Below are 19,668 nucleotides of genomic sequence, written 5' to 3' on the forward strand. Positions count from 1 at the left end.
GATCACTGCACACATTCTATGGGTAAAGTAAGTGACACAGCCAATCCAAATTGAAGAGTTGGAGACAGACACAGCCATCTAATGGAGGGAACTGAAAAGACACATTGCAAATGGCAAGGACACAGAAAGGTAGGGAAAACTTGGGCCAGTTTTGCAAGCAAATAAGTCACATAAGACTTGAACTTAGAGTCCTCTGGCTCTAAGTTCAAATGTTCCAAGGCCAGCCATGATGGCCCATCATCCTAGAGATAACTTGGCCCTTCTTTTCCTTCTCACCCTGACTCTCTCTTGTCTGCATATAAGTCTTAACTCATCTCTTCTTTCTCCCAGTGATTCTCACTCCCACTCTCAGACTCCTTTCCCTGGACATCTGAATTAGACGACGTTTTGAGCAGGAAGGGAGGAGTTGGCTCATTTGAGCTCTGTTTCTATCTCCATTTGTTTCTATACCCTTTTGGGTCTCAGACAATCCCTCATCCTCCCTGAGCCTCAGTGTTGCCATCTGTACAATATGTAAGATAGAGAAGATTCTACTTGAGATTCCTTCCAGGCAAATTCTTCGTGATTCTATGAGTAGTAAGTGGTTCCCTAGCCCTAGTGGTCTAGCTCATGCCTGTACCTGTCGTGAAATTACCCCCATCCTAGTCTCTACTTTAGGGAAATATCTGGGTTCCAGAAAATCTGTATTGATAATATATGTATATAAAGCTTTATCACTGGGAGTCAACATAGTGTCATGGACTTCAGTTCTGGAATGAGATAGGCGTTAGTCCAGGCAAGCTTCTTCAGGCAATCTGCTGGCTATGTGACCTTGGGTAAATCACATGTCTTTTCCTCCATCAGGCCAGCCTGGGTTTGTTCTCATGGTGCATGGTGCATGGTCCATGGTGCATGGACTCTCTCTCTAGAGTCCAAGAGAGAGAAGAATTGCAAGAGGCCCTTTGAGATACCAGCTTGGAAACAGCACAGTATCTCTGTTCCCATATTCTCTGAGCTTCTGTTTTTTCATCTGCTCGCAAGGTTACTGTTGATTAAATAGCACATAGTAGAGGCTTAACAAATGTTAGTTACTACACTTATTTTATTTGTGCCATAGAACTCTTTTTTCTGGACATTATCTCATTAAAGTCCATGATACAAGACAGGTGGATATTTTTATAGATTTATTTCACTTATGGATGAAGAAATGGAGACCCTAAGAGAGGGTGTGACTTGTTCAAGACAACACAGAATGTCAGCAGCAAAGCTGGGGTTGGCCTCTTGACCCACAGTCCAGTGCTCATTTCATGGTAACTCATCAGACTTGTCCCTCTCTTTCCCACTTATTATTCTGGTGTCCAGTTTACTCAACTTTGGCTTATCATGGGGATGGAGTGGGGAGCCTTGGGAGTGGAACTGCTGAAAGGGAAGAAGCATGGTCAGGAAGAAGCAATGAGCTTGGGCTCAGGTGATACATAGACTTAGGTTTGTATGCCAGATCTGCCATTACCTGACTTAGTGACTTCACCTCTCTGAGCCTCAGTTTCTTTGTGTGTAAAATAAGACCACTGCCAAGATTAAATGAGATAAAGCTCATATAGGAGGTAACACATGGTAGGTACTCAATACATCATAGTTCCCAGTTTTCTAGCAATACTTGCCAAAATACTGTGTTGTAGGGAGACGGTAGGGGAGTGCTTCAGGAGAGTGTATGTAATGATCTCACTGCCACTGTGTCTTTGCTTGTTCTGGGTGTGAGTCCTGGATTCCACTCCTGGAAATGCCAATTGCACTTCAAGATTTGATCTCAGAGGACCCAGAATCTCCAGGATCTGTTTGTGACATGAGCTTTATAACTTGTCTTGCAATATTCTCCTTAATGATGATGACAACGTTCCACATTGAGCAAACATTGAATCATTTCATTCACTCATTCAACAAGTATATTCTCTTCTGTGTCAAGCATACGAGATACATACGGATATATAAGACAGGGTCCCAGTCCTTCCAGGTTGCAGGCTGCAGAGGGACATAGTCATGCAAACAGACAAGTTTTAAAGCTTTAAGGTGTATCTAATCTTTCAGTAAAATATACATCCCAGAGTCCTGCCACTGGAGTCTGATTCAAGAGATCTGGGGCCTGCATTTCTGAATAAGTGTTCTTTAGGCCACAGTTCCAGAGTTATTGGCTCAGACACCAGGGTTCTAAACATTTTAGGGTTTTATGCAATCCTTCGTGTACCTATTGAGAGTTTCTCACGTCCATTATTTTACTCCCAATCACTTCCAATACTTCCTTTCACCACATGGCCTTTGTACTCACTGCTCTGTCTGCCAGGGAGGCCCTTCCTTCCCCCTCTTCCTTTAGTTCTAAACTCTTCTCAGTCCTAGTCCTCAGAGATGCTGTTCCCAATCTATCAGACCAGGCCAACTACTGTGACTCCATCTTAACCTCTCTTCTTAGTGGGGATATGATATATATAGTTATCCACCGCATAACAAAATAGCAGTCAACAAGGGACCACATATATGACTGTGGTCCCATAAGATTATAATGGAACATATATAGAAACCTGGTGATTGTCATTTGATATTGACATTGCAGATCAAGTAGGGAAAATGATTGATATTCAGTAACGGTGCTGAAACATTTGGTTTTCCATATGAAAAAAATATTAGGTTGGTGTAAAAGTAATCATGATTTTTGCCATTACTTTAAAGGCAAAACCACAGTTACTTTTGCACCAACCTAACATGTAAATTAAAATATGCAAAAATAGTAATACCATCTAGGTTTGTGTAAGTACCCCATGATGATTGCACAATGATGAAATCGCCTAATGACACATTTCTCAAAACATATCCGTGTTGTTAAATGACGCATGACTGTATTTACATGTTGTTTGATGAAGGTTTGTCTTCCTGCTCTAGAGCGTAATCCTTGTGAGGGCAGGAAGTTCATTTGTTTTGTTCAACTCTGTGTCCAGTGTCCTGTGATTGTTGAATAAATGGCTGAGCAAAGCAATGAATTGTCCAGGATGCTCAAAGACCCCCTGAAATCTATTCACAGGCCCCAAGTTAAACTTCAGTTAGAGGTATCACCCACTCCCTTCTGCCCCTTTAAGCTCTTTCTGTTTGCCAGTATGAATGGGTGGGAGAAAACACAGCTAATCTCTCTCATCTTTAGTGACCAGAACAAGGAGAAGCTTTGGAAGTACCTAGGAGGCAATGTAGACCTTTCTAACTAGTAGAGCTGCTTCCAGGTGGAGCTGGCTGTCTCATAATGTAGTGATCTCACCGCCACTGTGTCTTTGCTTGTCCTGGGTGTGAGTCTTGGATTCCACTCCTGGAAATGCCAATTGCACTTCAGGATTTGATCTCAGAGGACCCAGAATCTCCAGGACCTATTTGTGACATGAGCTTCATAACTTGTCTTTCAATATCCCCCTTAATGATGATGATGATAACGTTTCACATTGAGAAAACATCGAATCATTTCATTCACTTATTCAACAAGCATATTCTCCTCTGTGCTGATCACAGGAGATATATAGGGATAAATAGGACAGGGTCCCAGTCCTCCCAGGTTGCAGGCTGCAGAGGGACATAGTTATGGAAACAGATAGTGAAAGTTCAGTGTGATCAATTCCAGGATTTTCATAGAACCCAGAGGCATAAAAGCACAGAGAAGGCATTGATCACTGTTAAGGGATTAGGGAGGACTGCCTGGAGGAGGAATGACTTGAGCTGCACCTTGAAGGAAAGTAGAAATTAGCCAAGCAAGCCTGAGGTGGAAAAATGGGAAACAGAATTCCAGGTGGAGCAAACAATCAAAGCACAACCATGCAGGTGGTAAAGAGCACGTTGTGTTCTGGGAGCTGAAAGGCATCAGCGAAAAGGTGGGAGGATGTGTGACTTTGAGAGCTCCTTCAGGCAGCCATAGTGGAGATGGCAGGCAGGGGCCAGGAGAGAGAGAAAAAGCAGTTAGGAGAGAGACTGAGACAGAGGCGGATGGTGGCAGTGAGGCTTAGAGAACCAACCAGACCCAGGGAATGTTACCAGCAGGGGGTGATTCCATGGGGCTGGCTTGTTACAGGAAGCAGGTGAGGCAGAAGAAGGAGGTTGTCCAAGTTTCTGGTTTGAGGGTGGTTCCCTTCTTGGGAAGAGAAATGCACTTGGGGAGGGATGACAGGTTGTCATTGCAAGCTCTGGAACTGAAAGCAGCAGGCCATGACCTCCACGCCTATCATGAGCACTTTTGTGCGTCCATGAAAAGCAACCTTCAGGAGGAAGCCCTTGATCACCAAGGCATTGTCCTAAGTGCTTTGCAGGGACGGGTCATCTAATCCTCATAGCAACGCTCTGAGTAGGAATTGCTCCTAACTTCACTTTTCACCTGAGGAAGCTGTGGCACAGAGAGGCTAAATAACTTGCCAGAGATCACACAGTCAGCCAAAGGCAGAGCTGGGAGGTGAGCTTGGGCAGTTTTGTGCCACAGTTTATGTACTGTGATAATTCTACATGCACATATGCATGGAAACAAACAGCCTGAATGTGACGTCATGCACAAGTGAGTTGGCCCAGAGGAACGGTGGAAAATGGAGGGCCCCTGGCTGTATATGGCCAGCAGATGTGATTACATCTTGTTAATGTAGAGTTGTGAAAATTCTGAAGTCTCATATCCAAATTGTACTTCTCTTTAAAAATTAGATCTGGTGACACCAGGCTGACATTCCTACATGACATCAGACTTCCTGCCTTGGCAGGAGGGAAAGGGCAGTGCTGCCTTCTTTCAATGAGACTTGCATTGCCCATTGTGCCCCAGTCTCCATCATTCCCTATTTCTCTTCACCTGGCCCACCTCCCTCCCTCATGTGTACCTCTGTCCAGCCCCTGTAGGTATTTGAGTCTGCAGTCCCTGAACTCAGAACCTCTCTGGCACTAAAATTATTTGGATCTGTTCTATCTCAACAGTTCTGTGAAGAAGATAGTATTATCATACACCCATTTTACTGGTAAGGAGACTGAAGCTTATAGAGTAGAAGGGATATGTTTAAAGGCTCAAACCTCCCGAGTCTGGCCTGGAGACAGAACCCATGTCTCTTAACATCCAACCCTCTATGGGGAGGTTAGAGGCCTAGGATAGGACCCCAAGCCAGAGTCAAAACCTCTCCCCAAGGCCTGGCCAGGTACTTTTTCCCCTTCAGACACTGCAAGGAAACCAGATTCCTCTCCCTGCTGCCTTCAGCTCCCCCACTCACCCCCGCATTGATCTCCAGCTTTACGAGGGTGACAGGCCATACCTTTTAATTGCATTATTACATCTTTATGGTCTACACATTGAGCAGGTCTCCTCCGCTGGGCAGCCAGATGCTGGAATTTATATGCGGAACTGAAACGTTTATTGGAATCATATTGATAAAGGCATATTGTGAAAAGGCCTGTGGCTCTTAAGAAGAGACTGGAGTTCTCAGGAGACAGGGAGAAGGCAGGTCAGCATACTCCCAAGGAGAGAGTTGGTCACTTGTGAGATATGAGGGCAGGGCCTCCCCTCATGCCCTTCCCAACCCTTAAATATTTCGTCTTTCATCTGCCTGTTAGGAGCTGGGCAGGAAAGAAGAAATGCCTGCAAAAGGTACAGAGAAAGGGACTAGGAGATTTCTGAAGAGGAGCAGGATTCCAGGTTCATGGACTAGTTGGGATGGCAAACACAGGGATTGCCCCTGTTGACATGAGGGAGGGCCCTTCAGGTAGAGGCTTGGTATGAACAAAACATACAGCAGGGGCCATGAAAGGACATAATGGACTTTGCTTGAAACAAGCTCTATAGGGAACGTATCTGGGCTGCTAGACGACTCCATGTGACTGTCGTGCAGGCATCTCAAACAGAGTGTGCCCCAAATGGAACCAATCCTCCCCATTCTATTAGCAGGTGTATCCATTGCAGGCAATGACAAATCCACCCTCCCAGGTGCTTGGAGAACCTTGGAGTCACCTTTATCTCTTCCCTTTATTCCACTGCCCACCTTCCACTCCATCACAACCACTGTGGACTCTACTTTCAAAATATTCTGCGACTTTAAGTTGCCCTTGTACTGCCACTGTTTCTGTCATGGATGGAGGCCCAATCACCTTTCCTTGGATTCTTTCAGTAGCCTTGGAATAAAATTTTGCTTCATTCATCTTCTTCTCAGCAAGATCCTCCCTGATAACCCTACTTTAAGTCACAATCTCTGCCATACACTACCATCTGCTGCTTGACCCTGATTCATTTGGCTTCACAGAACTTTTTTCTATCAAATGTGGTATATAATTTATTATTACTATTATCTGTCTCTCCCACTACAATGTAAGTATCTTAAAGGCAGAACCTTTTGTCTTTTATTCTCTGCCCTATCTCACATCTCCAGCACCAAGGACAGTGTCCAGCACATAGTAGGTGCTCTCTCTCTCTCTCTATATATATATGTATATATATATATAGAGAGAGAGAGAGAGAGAGAGACAGTAAGAGACAGGCTCTCTGTCTCACTGCAGCCTCGAACTCCTGCGCTCAAGCAATTCTCCTGCCTCAGCTTCCTGAGTAGCTGGGACTACAGGCATGCACCATCATGCCCAGTTAATTTTTAAACTTTTTGTACAGATGGGATCTCACTATGTTGCCTAGGCTGGTCTCAAACTCCTTGCCTCAAGTTATTCTCTCACCTCAGCCTCCCAAAGTGCTGGGGTTACAGGTGCAAGCTACCATGCCTGGCCATAAATATTTGTTTAATGAGTTCAAGAATGGATTTGATTGGAGCCAGGTCCTAGGGTGGGGGTAAGGGAGATCTTCCGTGTTGCTCTGGGAGCTGAAGCATGTGCCCTGAGCTCTGATTTCCACCCGGCATGAAACTATGTGTTAGCAGAGTTCTTATCCACGTCTAAGGCAATCAGCATGCCTTCCCGGAGCTCTGAATTAGTAATATCACGCGCCATGGAGTCAACCCTAAATGGAGAATTTAGAAGAGGAATAGCTCAGGGGTTAATTTGAATATATTTCCGTGTCTCAAAATCAGCACATTGTAGGAAAAAGGAATCTGCTTAGCATAGTAAATGGCATTTGATGCGTAGCCTCTTTCTTTAAGTACGATCTGGGTCGTCTGTCTTTTTGATTTTGAGATGATTGTGGTGCCCAGTTGAAGGGTGATTTGATGTTAATTGGTGGCAACTAATTAGACCCAGTTTGTGAACTCTCCCAGGCTATAAGCCATGGATGCTTTGGCTCAATGTTACAACAATCACTGTCCTTCTTTAAAATGGTTCTCTCTTTGATAAGAAACACTGGCATATGGCTAAACGAAACTCCAGAGAGCTTTCCTAAAGAGGGGCAGAGTGGATGGTATTTTAGGGCTGGGATCCCAAGTTGGAAGGGTCAGATTACAAAGTTTAGGCCAGATGTCTCTGGGTTCAAATCCTGGCTTAGCCACTCAATAGCTGTGTGGCCTTGGGCAAGTCCCTGACCATGCTGGGCTTTAGTTTCCTCATCTGTGTAATAGGTAGGTTACAGTTTTATTCCCAAAGTTCTTGGGAGGCTTACATTAAATAACCAGAGAAGGGAGATTGGGTGCCTTTTATTTAACAGTAACTGTGGCTAAGTGTATCCCAGTTGCTTCATAGGGACATTTGAAGATTCTCAAAAAGTATCTGTTAGGTGGGTATCTGAATGCATGAGTTACTGTTGAGTGAATGAGTGAATGGATGCAATTCAGAGATTATAGGAATGGACCATGTGTCCAACGAAGAAGATGGCAGGACTCGGTATTAAAAGTATGAAGACTGTTCATAAAAATTCCAAAGTTTCAGAACTTGAAGGGGTCTCTAAGAGCCTTCTCGTTTTGAAGGTGAGTAGAATCAAGGCCTAGGGAGGGGGAAGTGATGGGGCCAAGTACACACAGTGAGTGGAGGACAGAGTTGAGGTTGGAACTAAGGTGCCCTCTAACCACAATGTCCCCAACTCAGCCTCTTCAACAGGTGCACATGGGAGGGACAGGGGCAGCATCTAGAACTGTGGTTCAAACATTGGGCAGGGAAAATAAACAACACTCAGAGACTCCTTCTCAGCATCCACTACAGGCCTGGGAACTCCCCATAGTAGAAGATGAACAAGGACAGACCTTATGGGTGTCAAGGAGATGCAAGAAAAGGAAGGCACCATAATTAATAACCATCAGCAATAGATTGCGTTGGGGTGAGCATTGAGATGTCTATTGATCAAAGATGTAAACACAAATTGCTGTCAAGTGTCCCTTCAGCCCTGGGTCAATATGCTTCACATACAAACAATCCAGAAGCTGTTCTTGATACTGGAGATGTCTTAATCAGCGTGGTCAGGAGAGCTTGCATCCCTCAGAGATGTAGCTGCATTGTGAGCTAGTCTAGTATAGATGCTTTTTTCATTCCTTCATCCATTTGTTTATTTAACGTATCCTAAATGCTTACTACATGCCAAGCTTCTTGGAGGCACTGGGGTAGAGCAATGAACAGGAAGGCAATCCTTGCCCTGATAGTGCTCACAAAATAGACAAATAAATAAAGGGAATGATTTCAGATGGTGATGAATGCTGCGAAGAAAGTCACATAAGGGTAGGGGGAAAGAGAATGAAGAGATGATGTCTTGCTCAGATGAGGTGACTGGGGAAGGCCTCTCTGAGAGATGATGATATCTGTGCTAAGACACCAATGAATCAAAGGAGCCAACCTCATGATCCAGAGTGAAGGGTGCTCCAGGGAGAGGGAACAGTGTGTGCAAAGACCCTGAGGTGGGAATGAGCATGGGATGTTGGAGGAACATAAAGGAGGCTGGAGGAGAGTAGAGTGGCAGGAGATGAAGTCAGAGAGGTGAGCAGGGACCAGCTCATGCAGTCACATCTTCCAGGATAAGGAGGTGGATTTGATCTAAGTGATGAGGCCATTAGAAAAGGACCAGCTGTCCCTTTTCAGTGTGAGCACCTCAGCAGTGAAGCATTCACCTAGAGTAAGGGACAGGCTCCTGGTTGGAGTCCTGCAGGCATGGCCTGGGCTGAGCATGAAAACCTGGGCAAGGTCCTCCCCACAGTGAGGCCTCCATATCCTTATTCACAACATGCAGGACTTAGGCTCATGAATCCCCAGCTCTATCGTTCCGGCATTTTTTTTTTCAAGAAGATGAGATACAAATACGCAATCTCAGCATGCCATTCATTCACATGTGAGAAAACCCTGGCCACTGGGTCGCAAGGCTCTATTGACCACATGCATGAGTGGCAGGTAACCACACTGAGTGCAGGAAGCCTGGCAGAAAATGCAAGGAGCATCCAAGGGCATCCTTGAGTTCAAGGTCACCTCCTCACTCAGCCCTGGGTGTCCTTCTGTTTGACCTCCATGTATCTCAGATGCCAGTGTGACCCAGGAAAGCTGGTTTGACCCATCACCCTTTGGGGTCTAAACTGGATTCCTGGCCTGTACAGGCCCATAGCACTCTGAAGATACAGGTTCTTCTGGGTAATAGAGAGTAAGCTGATCTCCTTCCTCAGTTCCTATGTCCGTGGGATGAGGGAGGCAGTGATTACAGTAGAGAGGAGGAAAAGCAAAATTCTGAAAAGTGCTTACTTGAGAAGGGCTCCACCTGCAAATGCAGGTCCTGGGCCCATGTGTTTCCAGGTCCATGCTGGTAAGTGTGGGTGCACGCCCATGTGAGGCTTCCTGGGCGTATGTGAGCGTGAATGTAAGTACCAAGCAGGCAGGAGCTGTGTTCCATTTCATTCACTGCCGATTCCCCAGCACCTGGCGCGTGGTGAGTAATCAATAAACATTTGTAGAGTGAATGAATAAATGTGTGCTCATGTGTAAAAGTTAAAGTTATCTGTTTTCTAACTTGACAATCTGTTATTTGAGCTTTCTGTCCAGGAAATACATTGAGAAAATACTTGGCATCACTATCTACACCCACCGTTTCTTTTTTTTATTTATTTTTAAATCTTTATCGACGAACAACGTGCGTGTGGGAAAGTGTAGACATCAATGTGTGCGTCTTGATGAATTTTCACGAAATGAACTCCCACGTAATCGACACCCAGATTAAGAATCAGAATGTTCCCAGCGCCCAGTTCAGTTACTATCCTTCATGGACAGCCATTATTCTGTCCTCTAGCAACATAGACTAGTTCTGCCTGCCTTTGCACTTTATGTAAATGCAATCGTACAACAGGTACTTGTGTGTGTTTTCTCCTTTCACTCAATATTATGTTTGTGAAAATCACCCACGTTTCACAGGGAAGTCATAGACTGCTCATTTTCATTCTTACACAGCAGGAGTTGATAAGTTTGTCCTGGAAAGGGCCAATTCTGCTGTTGTAGTACAAAAGCTGCCATCAACAATATATAAATGAATGAACCCGGCTGTGTCTGATAAAACTTTATTTACAAAACAGGAGGTGGCTGGATTTGGCCACCCGCTGGATTTGCCAAGCCTGTCATATGGTACACCTTTCTGGGAATATGGCACAATGTATCCATTTAACTGCTGATGGACATTTGGGTAGTTCTCAGTTTCAGGGATTAGAGGAATGCACCCAGAACATTCTCACACATGTCTTTTAGTGCACATATGCAGTCATTTTTGTCACTTTTGTCGGGTGTGTACCTAATGTGGGATCTCTGGGTTATGGTGTTGGCACCTGTTCAGGTTTAGGAGTTACTGTCAAACAAAGAATTACAACACTGCTGGTTCTTAATTAGGTGAGCTTTTGTGTTTTCATATGGTGCAACTGTTTCCTTTACTTTGTGCTGTCCTGCTGGTTGGTACCTTGCACTGCTTGTTACTGTCACCAGGAACTGCCCTCAGAGGTTGCAGCTTCATCAGAGGCATGCTGGGAAGGCAGCCACCAGCTCTTGAAACATGGCTGATCCTTAATGAAATCTGGAATCAAGGCATAGGCAACCCGATAACTCAAAGGAGTCAACTGTGATGACAGGTTATTTATAAGTAAACTCTTCTCTCTGGTGTATTAACACATCCTGTCACTTCACCTTTTATTGCCTTTACCACAACAACCCACCTTGCATGGCAAGCAAAGGAGGCCTTCCAGATAAAATGAAAGACTGGGTCTTTACCAGTTCTGCTTGGAAATAGCCATTCACTTCTGTTCCTAAACAAGCTTACCAGTTTAGTGAAGCATGTGTTTCTTTGAGTATCTTCTCTTTGAAGACCTTTGAGCCATTCGGCCCAAAAAGCCAACTGATATGACTCTGGATTTTTGTAAGCACCAGTCATCATCATACCTGCACCATGGTAGGTAGCACCATGCAACATGATGGCTGAACAAGCACACACCTGAGTTCCAAGTATGCCTGTATCATAACTTCCTCTGGCTTCAGGCACGTTATTGAACCTTTCTGTGATTCAACTGCTGTGCATCATTCCATCTAATCCCTCCAGTGACAATATTGAAGGAGGTACTATCATTAACCTCACTTTAAAGATCAGGAAACTGAGGCTTAGAGATGTCAAGGTCTTGCTTGAGTACACACCCACAGCTGCATCCTGAAATCTCACTTTAGAGACTATCTGTGGCTCTTAAGCACTGGTTCCAGTTATGCAGCCAAATAGTTTCCTTTGGAAAAGTCGCCATTTTGTGTTTTTAGAGTCCTGAGTTTGGCTAATCAAGAACAATCTCCTTTTCTTGGAGAAATAGTTCAATGTTGGATGCAGTCTTATGGAAAAAGTGACTTCCCTCCAAATTCTTGTAATGAGACAGTTCTCGCCGAGGACAAAATGTTGAGGTCTTTTGAGGAGATGGCACCTCTTAAGTCAGTGGAGATATGCAAAAAATTTTTTTTTCAGCAAAGGACCTGCTGTTTTAAATTTCCAACAAATGGCTCACTGTTTAAATGCTGGAAAGGAGTGGGCTTTTAGTACCATGGGTCATCTCTGGGCTGGTAAATCAACCAGTTTTGAGCATCAAGTCAGCAGAGGTGAAACTGGTGTTTTCAAATGTATTTCCACTTCCTCAGAAATAAAAGCTGTTTTTTTGGAAAAATTAAAATTACATGATCCATTATTAAGTATAAGAGGCAAAGTGCTGGTGATCCTTCCTCCATCAGCTGATCATGGTTTGCCTGACAATGTTTCATTCAGTCAATAAGTGTATAAGCCTAGCACATTTATTGGTATCACTTAGCAAATATGCCCATGGTGTTTACCTGTGGAAGTGGACAGGTAGATTTCTAGCTGAGTGGTTCATGAATTCACCTGGTTTAAAAACTAGCAGGAAGGGCTGGGCTTAAAGTTCCACCAAAAAACTGCCCTAGACTCAGGACCTGTTCTTTGAACACCATCAGGCGTATAGGAGGCCATTTACATCCAAGACGGAGTAAAAACCAAGATGGCACCCTACAGAGCAAAAACCAAGATGGCGCCTTACAGAGTAAAATCCAAGCTGGTCACTACGGAACCAAAGGTGGCCATTTGCACCCATGGGCTACGGAGGATGGGAGTGGCAGGACATAAAGTAACTTGGAGGCTAAGCCCACAGCCCTGGAAGGGCCAGAAACTGTAGAGAGTGACCTATGCATCCTGGAACACCAAATGACCCCAGGGCTGAGCCCCTGAGCCCCAAAATACTCGATTGTCCCATCAGAGATCCCATAGTGGGAAAGACGCCCAACTTCCTAGCCAGCATGAGTATGGATGGTGAAGGGTAGATTTTAAGCAGGACCACTGAGGCACGAGATAATTCCTGTTTCCACTTGCCATTTTCCAGCTGGGACATTGTTAAACACCACTTTCTGTTAATTAAGCATTTCTGAGAGGCTCACACTAGATTGCTGAAAAAGAAGTGAGCAAACCCTGGCTGACCTGTCTTGTAGGTACTTGGAGGTGTGTGAGGGAAAGGGGCAGGAATATGTGGCACAGGCAAAGTGACAACACTGTCCAGGAAACAAATTGCCACCTTGGGAGCAGAGAGACGATTGCTCCAATGATCAACGTTGGAAAACCAAAGGTACTCACCCACATCTGACCTCGGCCTGGCTGCAGACATAACCTGGAGAAAGCAATTCACACTGATTTTTCCCAGCCCTGGGATCCACCTTCAGCCTGGGATCCAGGCCTTCGGTAATGAGTAGCCCTGGCGAATGAGGTTTGGAGTCGAAATCCATCTGAGGCCTCTCTCCCTGCCAACGTCTACAGCTTAATAATTGCTTCCTCGCTCCTGCTACATTCAGGTTCAAGAGGAGCATGAGCCCCTCCAGCAGCATTATGCAAATAGGGCCCACTCCGTTCCGGCGGCATATAGAATATGTAAATTTATGGCGGTGGCGGAGGCTGTTTAAGACAGAAGATTTCTCAATGATGAAATTAGATTTTCTGGAAAGAGGCTTCCGAGGACCTGTCTCCGTTCCTCTGCCTCGTGCTGTGCTGTAGCCACCAAACCGGGGCTCTGGGAAATAATTAACCAAATTACAGTCTCAAGCCTCTTTAAAAAAAAAATAAAGAAGGAAAGAAATAGACCAGGTTTCACGAGGCCACCACAAATTCATACTTTACAGAACGTGTAAACAGGAAGGGAGGCTGAGTGGGAGGGAGGGAGGCTGGTGTGGAGCATGGGCTCTGGCTAGCAGGAGGCATTAATGCAGAGCAGAGAGGCTACAGCGTCACCCTGGCCTTCACACCTGGCCCTGTTGAGCCTCCAAGCAGGGGGACAAGGATGGGGAGAGTGAACAGAACCATGGGTCCTGGTGGCTGCCTCACCCCTAATGCTGCGGCTCTGATCTGCTTCCTGTTCCTGCCTTTTCATGAATTTGACAGAAGGAAGTATTGATGTCATTTCAAAAAATGCAAAATTAGCAATCTAGACCAGAGGTTCTCAAACTTGAACATGCGTCAGACTTACCAGGAGGGCTTGTGAAACACAGATTACTGGATCTCACTCCCAGAGTCTCAGAATTAGTCCATTCAGGGAGGGCTCAAGAATTTGCATCTCCAGCAAGCTCCCTGGTGACGGCTAATGCTGCCGGCCCAGGCTACACACGTTGAGAACCATGGCCCTAGAGTACTGTTTTCATTTGACAGACGGGGGAAATTGAGCCCCAGAGAATTAGGTAGTTTGCCAAAAGTCACACAGTGGAGTCAAGGCCCAAGTACGGATCTACCTCTTTCCACTCTTTTCGTCCTTGGTCACTGTCATCATCATCACCATTGTCACTGTCATTTGCTAAGACCTTTCTACGTGCTAGGCACATGTATGCCTTAGTCATTTAGCCTTTACTGCAGTTCTACACAAGAGCTGCTGCTATGATCCCCACGAGGATCCTGAGGTTCAAATTCAAATTGCTTCACCTCTTGAGCTTCAGGTTTCTTATTTGTAAAATGAGGAGTTCTCATCCTTCAGAATGTTGGGAGGGTTCAATGAGATTTCACACTTAATGTCCTCAGCACAGAGCCCAGCACATGGAAATGACTCAGTTATTAGATATTATAGTAATAATAATAATTATTAGTCAAGTTGTGGGGATTAGGAAACAGAGTGAGGTTATGAAGTGAGATTAAGGATTAAGAATATAAAGATCTTGATTGCAGTCCCTAGTCCTAAACTCACCTGCTGTAAGACTGGACAGGGTGGTGTCACCCACCTTCTCTAAGGTCCAGCTTTTGTTGAAAGGGGTGGAGGCAACTTAAAGGTCCCAGGTTACTTTCAGCTGTAAAATTCTCTGATTCCATAACTCCAAGATTGGGATAATTTCTCCCCCTCCCCACATTGCCCCAGTGTGGGTACTATCCCTCCTCTCCTGGGCTGTTACCCAGTCTCCTCCTGGGCTCCTTGCCTCTGGTCTCAACCCAGCCAATCCACCATTCTAAAATTCCCAAATGGCAACCTGATTCTGTGCTCTCCCGCTGAAACTTTCCATAGCTCACTATTTATCTGCTTTCAGTCAAGTCCGACCATCTGAGCTTGGCAGTTGAACTCCTTCATGACCTGGTTCCTCTAAGCCCTTCATCTGCCTCTCCTTCTTCCACTCTATTTTCCAATAACATCTAGAAGCACATTTTACTCTCAGTGTGACATCATACTATTTCATACTGCCTCCCTAGTCTGGTTATTATACCTTCTGCCTCACAGTCCATCCCTGCTTTTCTTCTCTCCCTCTGCAAACTATTTGACCTTCAGTGCTCAGCTCAGATATTCTGTGCCCTGAAAAGGCTTCCCTCTCTTATCTTCTTCCTGTCTCCAACCCCAGGTTGGATAAGGTATTTTATCTGAGCCGCCTATAGGCATCTCATTCTAGTGCTTAATAGTTTACATCGCAATAGTCTACTGACTTTTCTGTCTTGTCAAATGGACAGTGACTAGTTCCAAGGAAGAGACACGTTTATTCATCAAGCTTTTGGGAAATTTCCTGGCTTGTTGCTTGTCTGATCTGCTGTCTGTAAGTCCCATGAGTGCAGGGGCCTTATGTATTTTGTTTGCCACTGTCATTGCAGTACTTATCACCATGCCTGGCACATAGTGCATGTTCAATCCTTGAATTAATAAATCTGAAATCCCTGCCCATTTTCCCAGATTTCTTACTAACCATTATATCCCTACTGCCTAGCAAAACGTCTGGCATGGAGGTGCTCAAGAAATATTTGCTGAATGAACAAATATTTGAATAAAATGAATGACTTCACATGTAACCGTATCAGTCAGCTATTGCTGTATAACAAACAGCCACTAAATCTCCATTGCCTACAACAATAAGCATTATTTCTCATCTAGCTTTATTCTGCAAGTAGCTGGGGCAGCTCTGAGCTGCAGATGGTGCTTGGCTTGACTCTGCATGTCTGTCAGCCTCTGTGTATGAGCGGGTTAGCCAGAACGTGCTTCTCTTATGGCAGGGACAGGGGTGCAAGAGAAAATGTGGAAACCTGCAAGGTTTCTTAAGGTCTCATCCCAGAACTAGCACACTGGCCCTTCCACTTGTGTTCCATTGGCCAAAACAAACCATGTGATCGCGCCCAACGTGCAGGATCCATCCTGTAGGAGGAGAGGCTGCAAAGTCACATGGCGAAAGGCTGGATAAAGGGAGAGGGAAGAATTGGGGTCAATAATTCAATTCACTCCAATGACCAATCCCAGCATCCAGCGCAGAGAGCTTATAGCACGTGGTAACTATTCTCTGTGACCACCTAGACAAAGTGACCCTGTGTGGACCACCCCCCACCCTGCCCTAGGTGGCCCTTCCATGTTCAAAACTCTAGAATATCTTTGTACTTTCTGCATATTACGCTCTCCTTCAACCCCACCCTGAAGTTTTCAGGGATTTTCCCAGGCCCTTATTAAACGATCTCCAGATCTCAGCCCATGGTATTGGTGCACTGGGGCATGTCAGAAGTGTCCCCTCAGCCTGTACTGATGCACAGAACTTCCTCTTCCCCATCCTTCTCCCGCCCCACGGTGTATGTTGCGAGGGTCCCCCTGATGTTTAATGCATGAGCTCCACATCCTCCCAGCAGCCGCTGCAGACAGATTCTCTCAGCATGGGAACAGCCATGAAATCAGATGACTGTACAGGAAGAAGCTCCTCACCCCTCCCCAATTTTTGTGACGCTGCCCTGCTTCAACTAACTTCCAGTTTTGTAATCTATTTTATTAATATGCCAGAGGCAGAGAAAAATGCATTTGTAATTTCTCCTTAATGGCTGATGGAACTTCTTTTTGCTTCCTTTCTGAGCATTTGTTTGTGGTACACAGACACACACAAACACACACACACACACACACCAGGTCAGGAGAAATTGAGTGGCAAGGCAGTAGATGTAAAAGCACAGAGTCTTGGAATATTTAAGGAGGAAAGGATCTGAGTCCAATGGCTGTCACATTGTGTTCCCAGAGCCACAGGGTCCCTCAAAATAGCATCAGAGAGTGCTGCAGGGTGAGAAGAAGGAAGAAGGAGGAGGCTGGCAACCCCTCCCTGAACCTTGCTTCAATCAGAGCATCTCTATTCTTACCTGCTTTGTATATGCAGGAAGCTTGTTTGGAATTAAAGGCTTTGCTGCTGCACAAAATACGCAACAATTCTCATCTCCTGTACCCTTGGTTTCACAGAAAGGGCAGTCCAGTCTCAGACAGTCTGTGACTTACCCAAGGTCACAAAGTGAGTTAGTGGGTGGAGTGGACTCAGGGACTAGGCCCCAGCTTTCCAATTCCAAACTTGATGCTTTTGTCTGCAAACAGGTTCTATCTCAGAATGCCAAGCGTCTTCCCTGAAATGGCTTGATATATGTTTTTTTCATTTCCCTAACACACTGACCATGGATTCTTCTACTAAAGGAAAAAGGCAATGGCGGGGAGGTCTCTTTTCCTTTCCTGTGAAAGAAACAAATACTGAACACCTAGCATGCAACTGGCACTGAACTGCAGGGGCATTGGATGCCTATTACCTAATCAAAACCACAACAGTAGGTGGGCATTACTGTCTCCTATATTTACAGAGGGGGAAGTTGAGGTTGGGATGGATGAGCCAATTCAAAGACACAGGGCCAGGACGTGGTGAAAATGAGATTCATACATGGGTTCACCTTATGCTAAAGATCCTCATGGACTTTAAGAGCCCAGATCATTCCGATGATAATACATAATGGCAGTGATCACAGCTGCTGCCAGATCTGAGTGTTTGAGCCTGGCACAGGCTGAGTGCTTTACAAGCAGAGCCGCCAGGTATAGTTGTACAGGATGTGGACTGCAGAAGAGCTCCCAACCAAAGAGGCAACTGAGAACTGAACCCAGTCTTTGGGCTGCTAAGCAGACCGTGGCATAAGGCAGTGCCTACCTGGAGTATGAGGAAGCCGTTCTCTAATTGCTCTGCCAGCAGGAGCTGGCTTTTCCTAACTCTCACAAAGGGATTCTGTGCAAGCTGCTGTCCTGTTTGCCTATGTGATCTCATGCACCCACAGCCTCTGGGGCAGCTTTGTAACTATCCCATTTTAAAGATGAGGAAAAAGAGGCACAGAGGAATTAGATTTCTTGACCAGCATCCTGCAGCTCTTTCAGGGACAGAACTGCAATGTGAACTCAAGGTTGCAAACCTCCAAGGCTAGATGAGCTGGGAATTTGTAGCTATATCCACCCACCCTCCTGTTTCCCAAAAGCCTATTGAGTTTCACAAGGTTCTAAGGATGAAATCTGGAGATGCAAAGTTTGGGGGCTCCTGGAAGGAGGTATTCTCTGCCCTGAGTAAGGGGAATCAAGAGAGATTTCGAGACAGGAAACAGCACCCGAGAGAATCAATCCAGCTGGGCCTTTTCAATTAGTCTGTTTTTGGATCACTTGATTACCCTCTTCCCTGCCTCCTTCCTCCTTAAAAGAGAGCCCCTGGAGGGAGCAAGGTTGTGTAGATCTGACCTTCCCTTCCCCATCTCTCCTGCCCCACACCCTCTGTCTTGGAAAACATTAGAGCTGGAAGAAGACTCCCCTGGCGATAAACATCTATGCAAAGCCAATTGTCAGGCAATGTCCCAGAGCCAATTATTCATTCTGAGGGACCCTGAGGTGGTTTGAGGAGTTGACAGATAAAGAGGAAATAATTCGCAATTTGCTGTTTACACATAATCAGTGTATACCAGGAAAAAAAATAGTGTCACAGCTTCCAGCTTCCCACGTTTTATTTTGATCTTCTCCTAAATCAATACGTTAAGTGGAAAGGTGGAGGGAGACAAATGTTTTGGGGAAAAAGACGTTTGGGTGTGTTTGGCTAAAGAAAAGACCCTCTGTAAACACAAGGATGTGGCCAAGGTAGGTTGAAGGAGAGCGTGTTACCCACTTCCAAAAACTGGGGAGCAGCAAATGACAGTTAAAGGACTCTTACTCCATGCCAGACGCAGAGGCAGGCACTTAACCCAGCGGTTCCTATGCATCCTCCCACCCACCCTGAGAGGTAGATTCTGCGGTCTGTTCTATTTCACAGGTGGAGAAACTGAGGCTCCAGGAGATAAAGTTTCCTGTCAAGTACATGTGACCTGCACAAGCTGAAACCATGACTAGCCACGCAACCCAGGCTGATGTTGAAGTCCAGGATTTTTTGGCTTATCATTTTGCTCCACGTTCAGTTTCTTGAGTTTTGATGCTGTCTTTTATTTTGAAACCCTTAAGGGGCTTAAAACAGGGCTTGTTCTCTTGAGGAGAGGGTCTTGGGGAGGCCTCTCCTCTCCAGTTGTCCTTAGCTGATTGTCAAGACTACAGGTAGTTATTAAAGTAGGTGAGGTCCCTGGAGAGAAAGGGGACTTGGGCAGGAGACCTCAGGGAGGGGGGCATGCTGACAGTGACTGCTGTTCATGGTTTAGGAGGAAGGGTCCATTCAAGGATGTATCCCAGTTCTGCATTTTTTGGAGTTCATTCTTTCTCTTTCTTGGGCTCTTTGAGAAATTGAATATCTCCTGCCAATGCCTACCCTTCTCTCTCACCTCCCTTGGACTTTAAGCAGCAAAGATTCCTTCTGAGAACTTCAAGGCTGTTCTTCCTCTCCTATCTAAACATTCTATCTCCTCTCATTGGCCTAAGACAATAGATTTTGGAGTCACAGGGACCTCAAAAATTGACCTGGTCTAGCCCCAGAGTCAAGAGAGATAAGGGGACTTCAGCCTCATTTTATAGACAAGGCCATTGAGGCCAAGTGTCAGTTGTTGGCCCAAAG

At 45.4% G+C, this 19,668-nt stretch overlaps 1 non-coding gene across 1 annotated transcript; it reads right to left on the minus strand.

Annotated features, from left to right (window-relative positions):
* Window positions 1-1,063: 1,063 nt before the first annotated feature.
* Window positions 1,064-14,140, minus strand: LOC116459276 (uncharacterized). The gene is made up of 4 exons (XR_009211025.1): window positions 13,890-14,140; window positions 13,007-13,472; window positions 2,876-3,032; window positions 1,064-1,398 (listed from the first exon to the last, which is right to left on the minus strand). It is a non-coding gene; the product is annotated as an uncharacterized LOC116459276 (transcript).
* Between the last annotated feature and the right edge of the window lie 5,528 nt (window positions 14,141-19,668).

The sequence above is a fragment of the Hylobates moloch genome, unplaced genomic scaffold (genome assembly GCF_009828535.3).
Source record: "Hylobates moloch isolate HMO894 unplaced genomic scaffold, HMol_V3 SCAFFOLD_19, whole genome shotgun sequence".
NCBI lineage: Eukaryota > Metazoa > Chordata > Mammalia > Primates > Hylobatidae > Hylobates > Hylobates moloch.